Source organism: Chrysemys picta, chromosome 16 (assembly GCF_011386835.1).
Source record: "Chrysemys picta bellii isolate R12L10 chromosome 16, ASM1138683v2, whole genome shotgun sequence".
In the NCBI taxonomy this organism is placed as follows: Eukaryota; Metazoa; Chordata; order Testudines; family Emydidae; genus Chrysemys; species Chrysemys picta.
Window position 1 is genome coordinate 23,674,375 of NC_088806.1, and position 18,853 is coordinate 23,693,227.

At 43.6% G+C, this 18,853-nt stretch overlaps 1 protein-coding gene across 1 annotated transcript in view; it reads right to left on the bottom strand.

Moving 5' to 3' along the window:
* GRAMD1B (GRAM domain containing 1B) overlaps nt 1-18,853 on the bottom strand; it is a 295,443-nt gene that overhangs the window by 227,488 nt on the left and 49,102 nt on the right. Inside the window, exon 3 of the mRNA XM_042851911.2 lies at nt 32-158. The gene's annotated coding sequence lies outside the window, so the exon portion shown is untranslated. The remainder of the gene's footprint in view (nt 1-31; nt 159-18,853) is intronic.

Below are 18,853 nucleotides of genomic sequence, written 5' to 3' on the forward strand. Positions count from 1 at the left end.
CTATTTAGAAATCAAGTTCATCGGGCATTACCTTAGGTTCCCAGAGCAGCACTCCTGATGTTGAAGCCATTGGATTGAAACGGCATGGATACAAATATCTGAGCCAACAAAACTAAACAGTGTTCACTGTGCCTGGTGGGAATGAGACAGTAACTTTCCTAGAATGGAGAGAGAGCATGAGAAAGACTTAGAGGGAAGTTCAATAGGAGCAGAGTGCGGACACCCTAATGATAATACTTGCCATGAAACCGGAGACCATTTTTTGCTCATTTTCTCTTCTAATTCTCATATAGACATCCCCAAGAACAGAGGAGCTTGACAGATGTAGCTAGCAGTACAATTTTATTTCCCAAATAAGAAAATTAGCAGAAAGTTAATCCATTCTTTGTGCAGCATGGGAATTTGATCTCAAAGCCCCATGAGGACACCGAGGGGGTTGCAGTAGAGGTACCGTTATCAAGGGAGAGACAGGGTTGATGGAGCTCAGCTAGAAAGGAAGGTAATACAGTTTGTGAAAGATAGTTGTCTAATCATTACCTCCAAAAAAAGGTTGTCCACTAAGAATCTGCAACTCATTTTTGCCAGCAGATGTTCTATTTCTGACTCAAGAACAGTAGCTAGAGAGGTTCAAATGGGTAACATAACACTATTTCCCAGGCAGGCAAAAAGCCAGCTATCACCATGCAAGTAAATTCTAATAGTTATATTTAGCAGTTCTACAGAGCTCTACATTTGCAAAGCACTAAGACAGTTCTCACAAAACCACTGAGGCAGATAAATATCATACCAGTTTTATAGATGGGGCAAATCAAGGCACAGAGAGATTAGTGGCTTTCCCAAGGCCCTTACACTCAATCAATGGCACTGCTGAAATTAGAATTCAAGGGTTCCTGGCTTCTAGTCCTTTGTTCATTTTATGCTGGATGTGCAGCCTCCTGCAATCATCCTGTGTTTTTGCTTCATTCACACACAATCAGTTAAAACCATATGTTCATTTCTGTCCCAAACTGAGAAGGGAAAGCAGCTGGGAGCGAAGCACTGTACAATGAGATCTAAATCATTCACAACTGTAACCGGCTTTTTTCCAGCCAGGAATCCCTCTGTGGCTCATGTTTTACAATTCCAAGTGCTGAAATTAAATGGGAGGGATGGAAAGGAGGAGGTCCTTATTCATTTAGCCGTCTACAACAGTGGTTCCCAAACTGGGGTTCGTGAACCCCAGGCGGTTCACGAAATGTTACCGGGGGTTCTCGGGGAAAAATTCCCTAATGGCAGACAGAACTGTTCCTAGGGACCCCAGACAGCACGGGGTCAGCAGCCTGGAGCCCCTGGACTTCCAAGAGCTAAGCAGATCAAAGCAAGCATATCTATCACACTGAGGAGATTTAAACTTCAAGACTCCTTATAAGAAATGGAAAGGGAGGTGGATATTTTTTGCTGTTTTTAAAATTAAATAGGCAGGTAGTATTGTTTTTAAAATTATTATGAAGAACAAGTTTAAGCTTTGTTGTAATGTGCATTGTTTGCCCGAACTACTCAAGACCTGAATGCTTATGTAGGAGGAACTCTTTGAGTTGGCTTCTTAAATACCTTTATGCTGTTTCACATCTGAGACTCCTTGATGAAACATAGGAGCCTTGTCTCATAACAGGCTTATTCAAAGTGATACAAGCTACGGAAGTGAGATCTTGCAAGAATGTTCCCGTTTTCATAATGAAATAAAAATGTAATTATAAATAATTAATAATAAATAGTGTGTAATAAGCATGTCATAAAAACAAATTTTATATTTCCAAGATCACTGCTTTTATAATTTATACTCAGGTAAAGGAGAAAATCCCTGGAAATATTCATTTTTAGGAGGGGGTTCGCGAGACTTGACATTTTAGTGAAAGGGGTTCACAGGTTGTTAAAGTTTGGGAACCACTGGTCTACAAGAAGGCCAGAAAATCCTGAAGGCAGATGCAGTTCGGCTTGTTCATCCCAATAGGGAATGCAGCAGGGCATTCTCCTCCCTACCCCCCAGTATTTGGAGGGGAATCCTACCAATAAGGAATACCATCAGAGGGGGAAAAATGGGTTATTTTATAGCCAGCAACAAACCCAAATAGAAATCTAGCAACTTCTGGTGTTGAATGAGGCAGCTGGAAAACAGGACGACACAGTAAACCACACATAGCCTTTTGTTCCCTAAGTAGGTAAGTAAATGCATTTATTCACATCTGAATATTGGTGACATCATAGTAGAATTTTCAGAAGTCTTCACCATCCATCACTAACTTCAAGCACTCAACAGCTGATCTTCCACTGATCTGCCACACACTACCCATCCACCTCCTGCTGGTTGTCCCCTACTACGACTCTCCATACCACTCCTACTCAGAGCAGAACTTTGCTCCCGTGCGACATCAGGGCGATGGTATGATATAACAGAATGCAGTAAATTCCCTTCATCTAGTCCTCCAACCAATTTCTAGTCATCTGTACATCATTACAAATTTTCCAATAAGACCAATTGTTAAATTGCTTTTAACAATTCTGCAGACATATTCTCTACTGCTGCTTACCCAGGCTTCATTTTCTTAATAGCCCACACCACTTCCTCTTGCAGGATTGATGGATTCAGCTCCATACTCTCTTTTCTGTCACCCTATATTATGAGCATAAGCACCGGAGGGGGCAGGGTTATTGCCTTCCTACTTTTTAAAACCTAGCTGGAAAGACGTGCTCAGCATCCTGGCTGGGCTGGCTGGCATTTGGGTCCAACACTGTGTCATGAGGTGTGCTGTCAGATGGGCCCTTGCCTGAAACCAAGGTGGTGGCTCCTCTCAGCACCAGGGCTAGCTGCATCCAGGAAGCAGGGATGGAACCCTAATCCAAAGATAAGGAATGGGGTCAAAGGGGAGGGCAGGGGCTCTGGGAGGGTTGGGCTGGTGGTGAGGGAAGGCTCCCTTGAGGCTCCAGGCAGGTTGGGCTGGTGGTAAGGGAAGGCTCCCTTGAGGCTCCAGGCAGGTTGGGCTGGTGTGGAGAGTTAGTCCTCTCACTTTTGCAGTCCTTCAGGCATCCATGAGTCTGAGTCACTTGGGTGAGGCATACAGACTGGCACAGTAATAGCATCGTCTTCAGTGAGGACTCTGCCATCATGATCTCTTATTACATTTAATTGCACCCCCACTTTCTCTCCTTTTCTTGGATCCTGGATATATACTGCGTATCCATCCGACACCATGAAATGACTCCTACCCTTCCAATGCAGCTCTGAGATTCCACACATTTCGGTCTTACATCTTTCCACTTCTTTGGTTACAATGGTGAGCTTCCCAACGTTCCCGCTCCTCACATGCCATGTTCCTACTCTGATGATTTGTTTATGAAGGTTCAAGAGTGGCCTTTCCCTTCCACTCTTACACTCCCTGCTTTGATCAGCCTATCTGTTCCTTTTTCATCTTCATTCTTTCTTCTATGTTTGAAACTGAGAGTAGGCAGATAGTTCGCAGCAGAAGGATGTATCTGATTAATTTTGCCTCTCTTCTAATTGCAAATTGTCTGAAAACAGCTTTTATGAATTCCTTCAATATTCATAACTACTCATCAAACATTTTTCATGAATAATTCATGAACTAAAATTCATCTGCAAGCAGTTCACCGGAAGGATTCCATATTTGAAATTCAAAATTAGAGCTGTGATGGTTAGTTTTAATTGGCTTCATAGACCACATGATATTGTTTCTGTTCCCTGATTGGCTGTTTCTGGTGTGAATTACTCACAATTACAACTTCAAAATTTGCTTTCAGTGAGCTACAGCATCCCACCATTGACACCCTACTTTCTTCGGTGTCGGCTTGTAAAGGAATGAGTCAAATAGATAATGAATAACTGAATATCAGAAACACATGTCCAGCTTCAATAATCTATAGCCCAAGAAGCAAACAGGAGAAAACCTGGAACTCAGCTGCAGAGAGAGAGTAATTCATCTGTGAACATTTTCTTTATGCAAAGAAGACTTGGAAAAAAAAAAACTCTCTGGGTCTCCCCCTGTTTAGTTGCTTCACTTCACTTTTCATGAGCAGCATGCTTCAGCTCTTTAACCCTAATGAGCTTCTTATATCAGAAAAGAGGTTTGTGGCCTAAATCTTTGATACAATAAAAGTAGACTACAAGTATTACTGTGCACAGGCCTGGCATGACTGGCGGATTGGGAATAGACACCAAAGTTTTTCAGCTACAGGTCATCTCCCCCACTCCTCTTTACAATCTGACTTAGCTTGTTAGGAATCTAAAGTCCTTACCATATGAGGGCTGTTCATGGACCTTTCAGAAAAGCTGGTGGCCCATTCACAGTTGACAAGTCTCCCCACAGAACCTCATTTGGCCTGTGACAATTTCAGTAACGTGAAGCCAGAGACTGAACAGTCCACAGAGACTGAAGTACTCTCTCATCCCTTGGGACAGAACCTAAAGATCAGGCTGGACGCATATCTGTAAGGCAGAGTGTATAAGGGAAGATTTCACTGCCACTGTCCAGGCTGTAGCTGTGCCGTGGATAAAGAGGACCCCAGTGCCAGGGTTTTTGGCGCCCTAGGCGGGGGTCCTTCCGCGCTCCCGGTCATCATCGGCAATTCGGTGGCGGGGGGTTCCTTCCGCGCTCCTGGTCTTGGGGGCACTTCGGTGGCGGGTCCCGGAGCGAGTGAAGGACCCGCCGCAGAATTGCCGCCGAAGACTCGGAGCGCGGAAGGACCCCCCGCCGCAGAATTGCCGCCAAAGGCAGCAAAATGCTGCCCCCCTCCCCAAATCTTGGCACCCTAGGCGACTGCCTAGGTCACCTAAATAGAAGCACTGGCCCTGAGAGGACCTCAACGCCCCAGGGTTGCCAATCTAATACCTCCCATGAGCACTGAATTGACTTTAATTTTTTTTCTTAAATTGATACTACTGCTCAGACTTCAAAGGGAATCTAAGCTTTAATCCTATTTGACTCTCTTGATGGATTGTCACTTCCACCCGAATTGAATCAGCTGCACTTTTCCCTCCTGCAGTTTACAGACTACCTCAATCATTAGCAGAGCATTAGGACTAAGGGGTGAGGGAAATCATTTAACCTACCAACAAACTGCATTGGCTGTTGCCTTTTTAAGAAACAGGCGCAACATGTATCTCAGGGTCCATCTCCGATTTGATGGTTTCCCTTTATTTATTTTCTTCTCATATTGGCATTTAGAGAAATCTGAAGCAGCTACCACCTGGACCTGCAGCTCTCAGCCCTGGCCAAAGATTTAATTTTAAAACACTGTTGCAACTGAACAAAAAACCCAGGCCTATCTACCAAACAAGCTTGGATGTACACAACCTTCAGTGCGTCCCTTGGGCTAGTCTGGCCCTTTTTGATTACTGATACTTTCGTGTGCTCATTAGTTCCAGACCTTCTCCTTTGAAACAGTTTGCATTTAAAATTATTTCAAAAGGGAACTGAGCATACACATCTTTTAGAAAGCTTTCAAAATTTCAGCCTTAATGCCTGATGAAGTCGTGGATTTTCATCTACCATCAAACCCTGCAGTCAAATATGGATCATTCCATCTCCTATTGATCCATGAGGGTTAAAGAGGTCATCTTGGACAAAAGTTGAAAATATGAAATTCACTTAAAATACCTCCCACCTCTCCAAATCCCTGCAATGCTTACAAGAAAGCAACCAAATCATAGAATCATCGGACTGACTATTGTTTCTATTGTGTTAGTGTCCTTAATCAAGATCAGGGTCCCCATAGTGTCAGGCACTGTACAAAGACACACTAACCGATAGTCCCTACCCTGAAGACCTTACAATATGAGTAAGACAGGTAAAAGATGGGAGTAGAAACTGAGGAAGAAACAGGCAAAGTGACTTGTACAAGGTCATACCGCTGGTCAGTGGTAAAGCCAGGAACTGATCTCCTGACTCCCAGTGCAGGGACATATCCACTGTACCTTGCAAACTCACATAAAATTATGCCTATAGTTACCTGTGTAATCCATTACCTTTATCTTCCCTCCCACTCAGCTGTTACACCTTTTAAATTAGATCTGTCTAGCATATACGATCCCCCTCACTATAATATCTGATATATTCTGGCAACAGTGTCTACCTGCATGTTTGTACATGTCTGCAAAAACTGGGTCCTGATTCTGACTGTGGTTTGTAGGCACTATGATAATGCAAACAACAATAAAGAATTAAAAAGAACACATACAAGGAAAACAGGATTTCTTTCCAAGTTAAGGCCGGGATCGTCAACTGCCAGAACAGTTTAGAACAGGGATCAGCAACCTTTGGCAACTCCCACTGGTCGCAGTTCACCGTTCCAGACCAATGGGAGCTGCTGGAAGCCACGCGGGCCGAGGGATGTGCTGGCCGCCACTTCCTGCAGCCCCCATTGGCCTGGAACGGCGAACCGCAGCCAGTGGGAGCTGCAATCGGCCAAACCTGTGGACGCTGCAGGTAAACAAACTGTCCCAGCCTGCCACTGGATTTCCCTGATGGGCCGCATGCCAAAGGTTGCCAATCCCTGGCTTAGAATATCATCAAGTAATAATAAGAAGAATTATTAGAGATGGGCCCAATTCCAATTCCTCTTTGAATGCTGAGAAACTCAGATCTGTATCTAATTTTTCAGCCAATTCCTACCTATATAACAGTCTGAACCAAAACTCTTGAGGCCTAAACACACCTATGCTGTGAGTAAATTCTGATTCAGATACCATCTCTAAAAAATACAATTAATATTTATTTATAGAATGCTGTGTGCATTGAGGGCACTGTATAAGTAGTGATGTTAATGTCAGGACGGAGTTAAGAGCTGTGCCCAGCTGGGTTAGAATTCAGGCCACCAACCAAAAAGATGAAGCAGCCCGTTGGAGATTTGCATTGAGAATGAAAATGATGGGGGAGGGGGAGGGGAGAGTCTCTGAGCTTTGTGGCATTTTTGGTGTTCATTCCCCCTCTCCCCAAGTACGCAATCATTGCAGCCAAGGCAAAGAGGAACTTAAAGTTGATAGATGATGATGTTAGAGACAGATGGATAGGAGAAGACAATAATAAATACCAGAAATAAAAGCTACTGAAGAAAATTTTGGCCTCGGGGCTTCTCTCAAAGATAGGGTGTTTAATAATAAATGCAAGAGTAATATAGAACTCTGGCTGATGTCATAACCACAGAGACAGCCATTTACATTACAGCTCTAAGGGGGAAGGAAAAAAAGAAAGAAAGAAGGGGCTTGAGCTTGTTTTATTGCAATCATTTAACATGTTGATGCAGTCTGGTACAGGCCTAAGAGTCTTTTCCAAGACCAGACAGCTTGTCTGAGTTCATGTCCACAGTGTCCCTGGCTTCCTAGTGTTATGTGTTTCCGTGCACAAAGAACAAACAGTTATTCTCAGTCAGAATGACCTTTACTATAGACTAAGAGAATAACAAAGTGAGTGAGGTCTCCATTAGAAAGGGGAGAAGGCAAAGTACTGCTCCTCTCTAAGTGCTAAACGAATGCAAAACGGCCTCTACCTTCGTGCACCAAGCTTACATCACCATTCTGAGACGTGAATAAGGGCAGTAAGTGCGGTAGGGCCATGGGAGCAGAGCACCCTCAACTCTCAATGACTTCAGCAGGATCTGTGGGCGCTCAGCAACTCTCATGATCAAGTTTCTAATGAGGGCATTGGCTGGAAATGCAGAGATTCCTAAAAACATGGATGGCTAACAAAATGGAAGCTAAAAACTAGAGCTCATAAAAAAAAATGAATTTCTGTTCCATGGCAAATTCTGAGATTTTGAAATTTTGTTTCATCCTGAATCAGGACAAAGTCAAAATCTTGGAACGATTTGTGAAATACAATATTCTGAAATATTTCGTTTTGACAAGCTCCAAATGTTTTGCTTCATCTTTATCATTTTGATTTAAATGCAATAACATTGAAACTGTAAAGTCAAACAAAATGTTTTGATAATCTCCTGTTGAAAAATTAGCCAAAATCAATACATTCTTGCAAAATGTTTTGAGAGTTCCGTCAGAAAATTTTCAACCAGCTCTACTAAAAATTTGCATGAGCTGGAGCCACCCAATGAGATGTCTCACTCAGACAATTTTCATTACACTTGAGCAGCTGTTATTTACTGAAAATTCATGGCCTATTTTTGGATGGGACTGGAGATCCTATCCAGGACAGAGTTTGGCACCCAAATAGCCTTCTCTGAAAATTAGACTCAATGGATTTAGACCTATATGCAAGTTTGGTCAGTTCACCTTTCCACTGACACAAAAATAAATCAAGTTTGATTTCAGAAGTGTATAGAATAAAGGGAAGGAAATGGCCACTGGACGCAGAACAAGAAAGTCTATTTCTGCTTGATTGGAGGAGTCAGTGGGAAGTTGATTATGAAGTGGTTTTCTCTTCACGTGCCCTGTTCCCAGGAACTTTGCGCACAGGTGTATCACTGAACACCACTTCCCTTTCCCAAGAGTGCCAGCAGCTCAGCTATTCTGAAAGCAAACTGAGCCAAGAGGCCAATACAGCTGCAACTCAGGAATCCCACTCAGCTCTGTTCTTAGAAGTCTGAGCAGGGCTTGCTCTCATAGCAGAGCATAGCCTAGGTCACTGCATACAGCCCTTCCCCTGATGATGCTGACTCACATGAATAAGTCTGTGGCCATACATTTGTGCCAACTGCTGCACTGAAACCTCTAGTAAGAGACAGATGTGACATTGAATTGAAAGTGAGATCCCTGCCTCTGATTTATGTGCAAGAACACAAGGGCTTCAAGGTTCAAAGTTGGTTCTGGGAGCTCTGCCATGTAAGAAAAAATATATATTTCACATGCGTAACACAAGAAAACCAGTTTAAGGACTGGAGGAAAGTGTGAATGGGTAAAGAGTCAGAGTTCAAGTTTGGAGGAGATTAAGTATTCAGTACCGTCAACATTCCTGTTTCATCTGTTGCAGGGTAGGGAGGGGCATTTATCTGGTGGCAGGTGCTGGGAATCAGCTGACTGTCAGGTGAGATGACAAAGAATAAGGTAATGGACGGAGTCGATTTCACTAAGAGAATAAATAGAGGACTAACCACTAGTCATAGTCTAAACATACTGTAGGGGAGGGTGAAATGGACACGGGTAGAGGAGTGGAAAAGATACAAAGGAAAAGCAGACAAACTTAGTAACAGAATTTATATATATATATATATATCAGAGTTAAAACGTAATGGGGATAAGACCATTGGGAGGACAAAATATAGGCTGTTGTGCAAAGCTTATTATTAAGAAAAGTCTTCCATCTTTTTCTCTTTTACCTTTGTATTATCCTCTTAGATCATAAACTCCTTGGGGCAGGGATCTGTAGTGCATTTACTTCTGGGCATTGAATAAACATTATATAATAAATACTAATAGGGTGTCTCTGAATTTTACACAAATTCTCTGGAGCTTGTAAGTCTTTGAAAATTGGGCTGCAAATCTTGCAAGATTTCTGGTGCTTCCAAGTTCTAGAAATAAGCTAACAACAGAGGCTCTTGAGGTATTTCAGCACAATGATGGTTTTGAGCTGGTAAGTCTGGAACTAAAATGAACTTCAAAGTTCAGGGGTGTTCAGATCTGGATACATTTCTAATTCTGGCACAATAGTTCTGATATTGGCTAGAGAACAGAATGGGGTGGTTGGTAGTGAGGGAACTTAGCCAAACATGTCACCTTAAAAAAAAGGGGGAGGCAAGGGAAAGGCAGAAGGCTAGTTGACTGGCCTTGGTTCTAACAATAAAAGGTAAAAACTGGAACATAACAGCACAAAACAAATATTACAGCTGAGATTTTCAAAGCCACCAAATGACCAGATGCCCAAATCGCATTAACATTTGTGGTAGTTGAGCGTCTAAGCTTATATGGTTTGGCCCCAATACTGGTAATAACAATTTTATTAATTGTCTCATTCATTGCATGATTTTATTTTTTGTTCTTTTCTAAGCACAATTTAAAGAAAACATTTTAAAAGATGAAGATTTATGTGTATGTGCGCACAGAGAATGAACAGATGGAAAGAAGGATTCTTTATGAACTGGATAGCTGATCCTTCATGAAAATCTGTCCCTTTTGGGTTTCATACAGTTAGAACTACATTTATCTGCCTTAGAGTCACCCTACAGATCTAATACAGACTTCAGCTCCACACAGCATGGATGTTCAAGACATGTCCAATTACCCCCGTTAAGCTCACTGCTAACCGTGAGCATAAAAGAACAGACTGAACCTAAAATAGCAAGGGCATTCTCCCTGAGCTCTGAATTCCATTGACGAAGGATGTGGCTCACACCGATTGCATCTACAGAACTTTTAACTGGAGCAAATTTAGGGAATCAGCATTGGCTCTAGAAGGAGACTGGTTTTAAAGGCTGTGTCTTCACTGGGAAAAAAAAAAGCATTTCTCAGTGTAAAGTCCTAGTATAGATGAAGCACAGGTAGCCTTTACATTGATGTAGCTAGTCCAGGGAAACGTTAGATGAGGGGTGTAGCATTGACCTAGCTATAACAAGGTAAAGACTACCCGTGCCTTGTCTCTGCTAGGATTTACATTGAAATAGCGAACTCTGAGTAAAAACACACCATTTTATATAGTAGTGAACACAGAGACATTGAGCATTAAGGGCATGATTCAATAGCTTTTTAAAAGGTATATTATGAAGAAAAGGAGAAATTTCTAATTGAAAATTAGTTGAAACTATGAATTCGTAGTTTTCTATATTGACAAGACAGAAAGATCTCAACAACCCATGAGGGATCGCTACATAGCCAAGGGAGAGAAAGAGAAGGTGCAACTGTCTTACAGTGAAATGTGAATTACATAGGTTGGCAGAAAATGGTAATTATCTTCCACAAAACAAAAAACCAAACATTTTTTCCTAAATTTATCAGATTTGGGAGTTGGTTTGTTGAAAAACAGAAAAAAATTGTCAACATTTTGTAATTTTTTTAAAAAGGCCATTTTTCATATGAAAAATTTCCACTAGCTCAGTTATTACACCTCTGCCTTGATATAACGCCGTTTCACCTATAACGCGGTAAGGTTTTTTGGCTCCCAAGGACAGCGTTATATCGAGGTAGAGGTATAGTATCTTAGCGTGTACATAAGGTTAGGTTATACACTCTAGATAGGTCATCAGGGTACACTGCTTTTTTTTTTTTTTTTAACCAATATAGTTATACTAGCACAATCTTTAGTATGGATACAATTATACCAGTAAAAAGGTGGTTCTGTCACTCTAGCAGTATTCCCCTTCCCTTAGGTGAATAAACTATACCACTATAAAACATCTTTATACCACTATAAATGCATCCATACTGGTAGAGTTAAAGCAGTACAGCTTTTGTGTGTAGACAATGCAGTGTTGAATTTGTAATGAAAGAGGTGCCAGGGCTCAAGCAATTTTTTTACATTCATAACTGATGCAGCAAGCCCAGAGGTGCCGGGGCTATGAACTGCCAAGCCCTGGCACAAATGAAGCTCTGTAGACATAGTCTTTGGGTGGAGTTGACAGAAAGACCATGCGAGCATGGTTGAAATCACAGCCCATCGTCTGTCGGTAGACTGGGTAGTAGTGTCATTTTGGGAGCTAGGACCCAGTTGCTCTTGGTTTCTGAGCAGTTGTTATGGCTGCTTATTATCCTGTATTCGAAAGTACATTGCACATCTGTTCAATGAATGTTACCACTTTGCATTTAAATATATTTACTAAAAAAAAATTATTAAAAAGGCTGTACGCTTCAGAGAGAGCCATCTCCTTGGCAGATTGACAGATTCTGACTATTCAAACTCAATGCAGTTATTACCAAGTGTCTATATAACATCCCTGAAGCACAGAATGCAATACCTCTGCTTAGCATACGAATGGTAACACCCACAACGCCAAACACTGAGACAGCTATTGAAAGAGACTGATTATTGTTCAGAGAGCAGCATCCTGTACTATCTCCTGGGAACGGGAACAAGGGATGGGAAGCGTCTCTGCGTGAGGACACATTACATCTCTCCAAGGTACCTTAACAACAAGGGTGCATTTTAAAATCAAAGTTGCATTCTCTACTTGCTAAATAAAAGTCTTGCAGTGAAGACACTGGATTGGGACTCAACAGATCTGGGGTTCTAGTCCTGGCTCTGCCACAGACCCTCTGTTTGACCTAAAGCAAGTCTCTTATTTCTCCGAGCTTCTCCATCAGTACAATGAGAACAATAATATTGCCTTGCTCTCCCACTTTGTCTGTCTTGTCTATTTAGATTACAAGCTCTTTGAGGCAGGGACTGTCTGTCTAGCTAAAATGCTTATCTGGCCTCCATTACTGTAGTTTGCAATGGCCTTGTCTAATTTGAATGGGCAACTGGCAGTTTCCTTTATGGTCCAAGAGGGATGGGGGTTCTCCATTATGCTCTATGGGATCATAGAATAGAATATCAGGGTTGGAAGGGACCTCAGGAGGTCATGTAGTCCAACCCCCTGCTCAAAGCAGGACCAATTCCCAACTAAATCATCCCAGCCAGGGCTTTGTCAAGCCTGACCTTAAAAACCTCTAAGGAAGGAGATTCCACCACCTCCCTAGGTAACCCATTCCAGTGCTTCACCACCCTCCTAGTGAAAAAGTTTTTCCTAATATCCAACCTAAACCTCCCCCACTGCAACTTGAGACCATTACTCCTTGTTCTGTCATCAGGTACCACTGAGAACAGTCTAGATCCATCCTCTTTGGAACCCCCTTTCAGGTAGTTGAAAGCAGCTATCAAATCCCCCCTCATTCTTCTCTTCTGCAGACTAAAGAATCCCAGTTCCCTCAGCCTCTCCTCATAAGTCATGTGCTCCAGCCCCCTAATCATTTTTGTTGCCCTCTGCTGGACTCTTTCCAATTTTTCCACATCCTTCTTGTAGTGTGGGGCCCAAAACTGGACACAGTACTCCAGATGAGGCCTCACCAATGTCAAATAGAGGGGAATGATCATGTCCCTTGATCTGCTGGCAATGCCCCTACTTATACAGCCCAAAATGCCATTAGTCTTCTTGGCAACAAGGGCACACTGTTGACTCATATCCAGCTTCTCGTCCACAGTAACCCCTAGGTCCTTTTCTGCAGAACTGCTTCCTAGCTATTCGGTCCCTAGTCTGTAACAGTGAATGGGATTCTTCCGTCCTAAGTGCAGGACTCTGCACTTATCCTTGTTGAACCTCATCAGGTTTCTTTTGGCCCAATCCTCTAATTTGTCTATGTCCCTCTGTATCTGATCCCTACCCTCCAGTGTATCTACCACTCCTCCCAGTTTAGTGTCATCTGCAAACTTGCTGAGAGTGCAGTCCACACCATCCTTCAGATCATTAATGAAGATATTGAACAAAACCAGCCCCAGGACTGACCCTTGGGGTACTCCGCTTGAAACCGGCTGCCAACTAGACATGGAGCCATTGATCACTATCCGTTGAGCCCAATGATCTAGCCAGCTTTCTATCCACCGCATAGTCCATTCATCCAGCCCATACTTCTTTAACTTGCTGGCAAGAATACTGTGGGAGACTGTATCAAAAGCTTTGCTAAAGTCAAGGAATAACACATCCGCTGCTTTCCCCCATCCACAGACCCAGTTATCTCATCATAGAAGGCAGTTAGGTTAGTCAGGCATGACTTGCACTTGGTGAATCCATGCTGACTGTTCCTGATCACTTTCCTGTCCTCTAAGTGCTTCAGAATTGATTCCTTGAGGACCTGCTCCATGATCTGCTAGGTGTTGAGTTCTTTGGAGAATCTAGCCCCAGTTGTGGGGGCTGAGCCCTTTGGAAATATCTGGCCTTCGCTAATCAAAAAAAAAATCTTTTAACCAAAGGGGGAACTATCTCGGGGAAGCTAGTTCCAAGCGTGGAGCCCACTCGCATATCTCTAAGGCAGTTGGAATCCACAGCTGCCCCATATTTAGACTTAATGGGAATCACCTGTAGCAACACCAGCCTAAGAAACCCAGTGAGCATTCCACAGTACTCCCAGAGCAGGAGCTGGAATGCTGTAGAGCTCTCCTTCACCTCTCCTCAGGCTATCAGGTGAATTAAGGCTACATTTACACTACAGGGGGGGGGTCGATTTAAGATACGCAAATTCAGCTACGCGAATAGCGTAGCTGAATTCGACGTATCACAGCCGACTTATCCCGCTGTAGGGACGGCGGAAAAATCGACCTCTGCGGCTTCCCGTCGACGGCGCTTACTCCCACCTCCGCTGGTGGAGTAAGAGCATCGATTCGGGGATTGATTGTTGCGTCCCAACGGGACGCGATAAATCGATCCCCAAGAGGTCGATTTCTACCCGCCGATTCAGGCGGGTAGTGTAGACCCAGCCTTAGTTATTCTTTCAGCCCCCTGTTTATTCTGTCTTACTGACCCGAATTCAATTCCTTGCTCTACCACAGACTTCCAAAGTTCCCTGAAGCAAATTATCCATTCCACATACTGCTCGAATGACCTCTGTATCCGAGTGCTTTCTGTTTGTGCACTGAGTGTTGTGACATTCTTTCTTGCCGCCTCTCTGTGCCTCAGTTTACCATCTGTAAAATGGAGGTTATAGAACTTCCCAATCTCAAAGGGGTGCTGTGAGGATAAATGTATTAACAATTGTGAGGTGCTCGGATACTACAGTAATGGAGGCCAGATAGTTTGCAATGGCCATGTCTAATTTGGAAGAGTTTGCAGGTCCCTGTTTGACCCTCTCACCAACAGCGCAGGATTCTTCCTGTATATCGATATTTCCAGTCTTTTTTTCTGAATTTAAGGAAAACCCTGGTTTTAAAGGCTGTCTGTGAGTATAGCGGATGTTTTTGTGATGGGTTTCATTAACGTGCATCAACCTTTGTTGCTGAACATCTTTGCCCAAAGAAAGCCCCTTGGGCCCTGAAGGTGTTTTTCCAGTCTCAGGTGGATTTTTGGAGCTGCCTGTTGCATCAGACCCTTTCCATACTAGCATGGGAGTAATGGGCTGATGGCAGACTGACAATATCCTGAACAAACCTTATGGAATTAATATTTACTTTACTGAATTAAGTTAAACCTCATTGAATTAGAGTTTATACTTTTGGGATCTGTTTTATTAAAAATGCAATGTGTATGTATTATTGTGGCAAGACATGCTTATGTATTTCCTCCATTAGGAACCCTTGGAAGCCACTCCCTGGAGAGGTGTGCATGTGCATATACTAGTTCAAACTGGATTCTTCAGGGGCCAACAAAGAAAGGTTTTTTGGATAAATAGCCTGGTTTTAAACTGGCTCAGGGCCTTCTTCCTGATCCAGCAAATGGACAGGTCCCTGGTCCCATGGAGGCTCCCAATCCATTAGGGTGGGGTTGGAAGGACTGGGCCTATTGAGACCCCATAAAACTAGGTGCTTGTTCTGAGCTGAGGCTGTGATGAACCTGTGATCACAAAGAATCCCCCTTGGTTGGGGCTTTAAAGGACTGTTCCTGCCAAAATCTGTGTTAGCATTGGGTTTAACCCTGCAACGCTTATTAGTATGCTTGTAGGTTCTTTTATTGTTTTGAATATATTTTTCTCTGCAATGCTTTTCACCTTAAGAATAAAATAGGTTTGCATATTAAGTGCTCTATGATACCTTATAACAGCAGTAATTACATCTGTTATCCCTCTCTGAGGAGAAAGCAAGCAGGTGTCTTTGGGCAACCTGTCTTTGCTGGGAAACTCAGTGAATACAAGGAACAGTGCAGTCTGGAAATACGCAGTCCAAAGAGAGAGGGATGCAGGTACCCATTCAAGACAGACAACAGTTGGGGAGCGGGAAACCTGAGAGTGGGTGCCCTTCCTGGACTCTTATGGGGAAATAAAGGAGTAGTAGCCCAGAACTGGGACAAGAAGCCAAAAAACCTTCCCTCTCCTCTTTTCATCCAATGGGAAAACTTTCCATCCATCCATACCCGGAATTCCAAACAATTAATTTTTAATAGATGGGTATCTGGAGGGAAAATTCACAAAAGCAAAAGTAATGTGTAGCTTTGGTCAGTGTTTGTGTGCCTTTGTTTTCAGTTCAGAGAGAAATTAATTTCCTTTTAATGAAATGTGCGGGCAGAAGGACAGGGAGCGAGAGATGAGCAGAGCTGGGAGTTAAGTCGCATGGTCTCCAGCAGCGAGGAATCCTTATTAGATCATGGGGGGGAGGGTGGCTTCCTGCATTTCATTTGTTACAGCTCTTTGTTGTCTAACAGGATTTGCAATTCAAACAGCATATCACATCGCTGTTGACAAGCACCACCATCCACTGACCAAAGGGATTCAACATCACCCCAAAATACCATCCACAAAACCCTCTCATCTGGTTTTCTATAGTCACCGCCCTGGGATCCCTCTCCAGGATGGCCCTGAAAGCAAGATCGCGCTCTAAAAATAATGTATAACATGTAGCCTTTTCGTATTCCGTAGAGCCTAGGAGCTCCCGTCAGGAACCAGAACCTCACAGTGCTAGGTGCTGTACTAAAACAGAACAAAAGATGATGATCCATAGATATCAGAGATTATATGAAGGTGGGAAAGTATTCTCATTTTATCAATGGGGAAACTGAGGCACATGGGCGTTGTTTACACCAAGCCTTTATTCTGTACCTCTCCTGTTATTGCAGCTCTACCAGTGGAAGTGCTAATGGAGGTAGGCCATCAGTGTTTTAGCCACCCTACTCACCTACACATGCTCTGCCAGCATTTAAAATGCCAGTGTCCCATCTACACTGGTGCTCCCATTGTGATTACCACTGGTGGAGCTGCAACGGTGGGTATTTAAAGGAAAAAAGGCTAGTGTCAACTAGGCCAGAAAGAATAAGTTGCTTGCCCAAGGTCACCAAGGACTCCATGGCAGAGCTAAGAATAGTACTTAGGAATCCTAGCTCAAAGTACTTTGCTTTAACCATTACTGACCAGTTCTGAACCTTTTGAAATTCATCTTATCACTAGTTGCTAATATAACTAAGCCTGGGCTGGGAAGAGAATGGAGCTAATGATGTAGCTATTACATTTTCCCTTGGCAAAAGGTAGAGGAGAGGTTACTGCTTGAGAAATAATCACATTTCTTTTCATTGACTTTCCTCCACTGAGGCAGAAAGAGAACTAAAAATAAAGCAAGGAACAGCAGGCTGAATGGACCAAAGGGTTTTGTTTTTTTTCCTCCTTGGAACCCAAGCTCACCAACAGGCTGCAGAAAATTATCAGGGGTTTCAAACTCCTTCTGTCAAACGATTCATGGTTTGCAAATATTTGTGATGCAAATAAGCTCATTAAGAATATAATACAGCCTCTAGAGTGGGTGTATTATTGTACCCTAATGCAACCCAGCGAGAGGCTGTCCCCAATAAAAATCTTCTCACTGTACCCATGCCGAGTCTGCTCCTTCCAATGACCCCACAATACACCCCAAAATTAATATCAAAATTCAGCCCCTTTTCCAAGGGCAGGATAAATTGTCCCTTTCACAGCTAGATGCAGATGTAAGGCAGCACTATGTGCTGCAATAATAAAATGATGTTGGGTTTCTCAGTAGTATCAATCAAAGGAACCTTAGGGCAGCTTTGACCTGGGAATTGCCTCCCTCCAGCTATACTCTGGGCCAGATACTACTATGCCCAATCTGTGCTTTATGTAGGCAGTGTAAAATGGCCTTAAAACGGCTGGAGAGAACCAGTGGAGACTCCCCCCTTGCACTGGAGAAAACTCCTCTGTCACCTCCTGTGGCAGCCACCCCTCACCCTCTGCTTAAGGGGAGGGAGGGGGAGTGTCAGGGGTTGTCTGAGGGTGTGGGTGGGAAACAGGGTCATGCTGCGGCTCTGTTACAGACCTTACACACCAGTAGCATAAATTAGTATTGTTCCTGGCTATTCTAACTTCCACCAGAGCCACTTAAGACCAGGGATTGGTTCCCTGTAGCTGCCACTTTCCACTTACATCCAGCTGTGGTTGGACATGGAGAATTGCAGTCTCAGGGCTTGTCTATACTTACGCGCTGGTTCGGCGGCAGGCAATCGAACTTCTGGGTTCGATTTATCGCGTCTCGTCTGGACGCGATAAATCGAACCCAGAAGTGCTCCCCGTCGACTCCGGTAATCCTGCTCGGCGCAAGGAGTACGTGGAATTGATGGGGGAGCCTGCCTGCCGCGTCTGGACCGCGGTAAGTTCGAACTAAGGTACGTCGACTTCAGCTACGTTATTCACGTAGCTGAAGTTGCGTACCTTAGTTCGAATTGGGGGGTTAGTGTAGACCAGGCCTCAGAGAGATGCTTCACTGCCTCATTTCCACCCATGCAAAGTGCGTGCAAGATGCTATCACCATGCAAGCAAAACTTTCTGATTTGGGAGCAAGCTGCCCTCACGAGACACGGGACAGCGGAGAAGCAGGAGGTTAGTGTACACCTCAGGGACACAGCTCACACAGCAGGCTTCTCAGCAGTACACACACATACAGGCAGGGTTTGGAAGGAGGGAAAACTAGTGAAATGGAAGCCTTGGATACGTTGCCTCCCACTGGTAAACATTTATAGTGAAGAACCATTCTGCTCTGCGCCACTCTGGCGTCCTGCAGTCACCTGGTCTAGGTTAACGCCCACCCTCCTCTCATTTTGGCAGGGACTCCGAGAGATGAGGATGCTACAATAGGCTCTTTACTTGTGTCTGATGTTTAATGACTTGCCTACCACTAGAAAGGGAGGCTCAAGCTACAAAACCTGGACCCTAATGGCAAAATTTAAGGTGTTTGGATCTGGGTATTTGCCTCAAAGGTGTATCTCTTTGCCTACTGCTGATTCAAGCAACAGCGCGGAC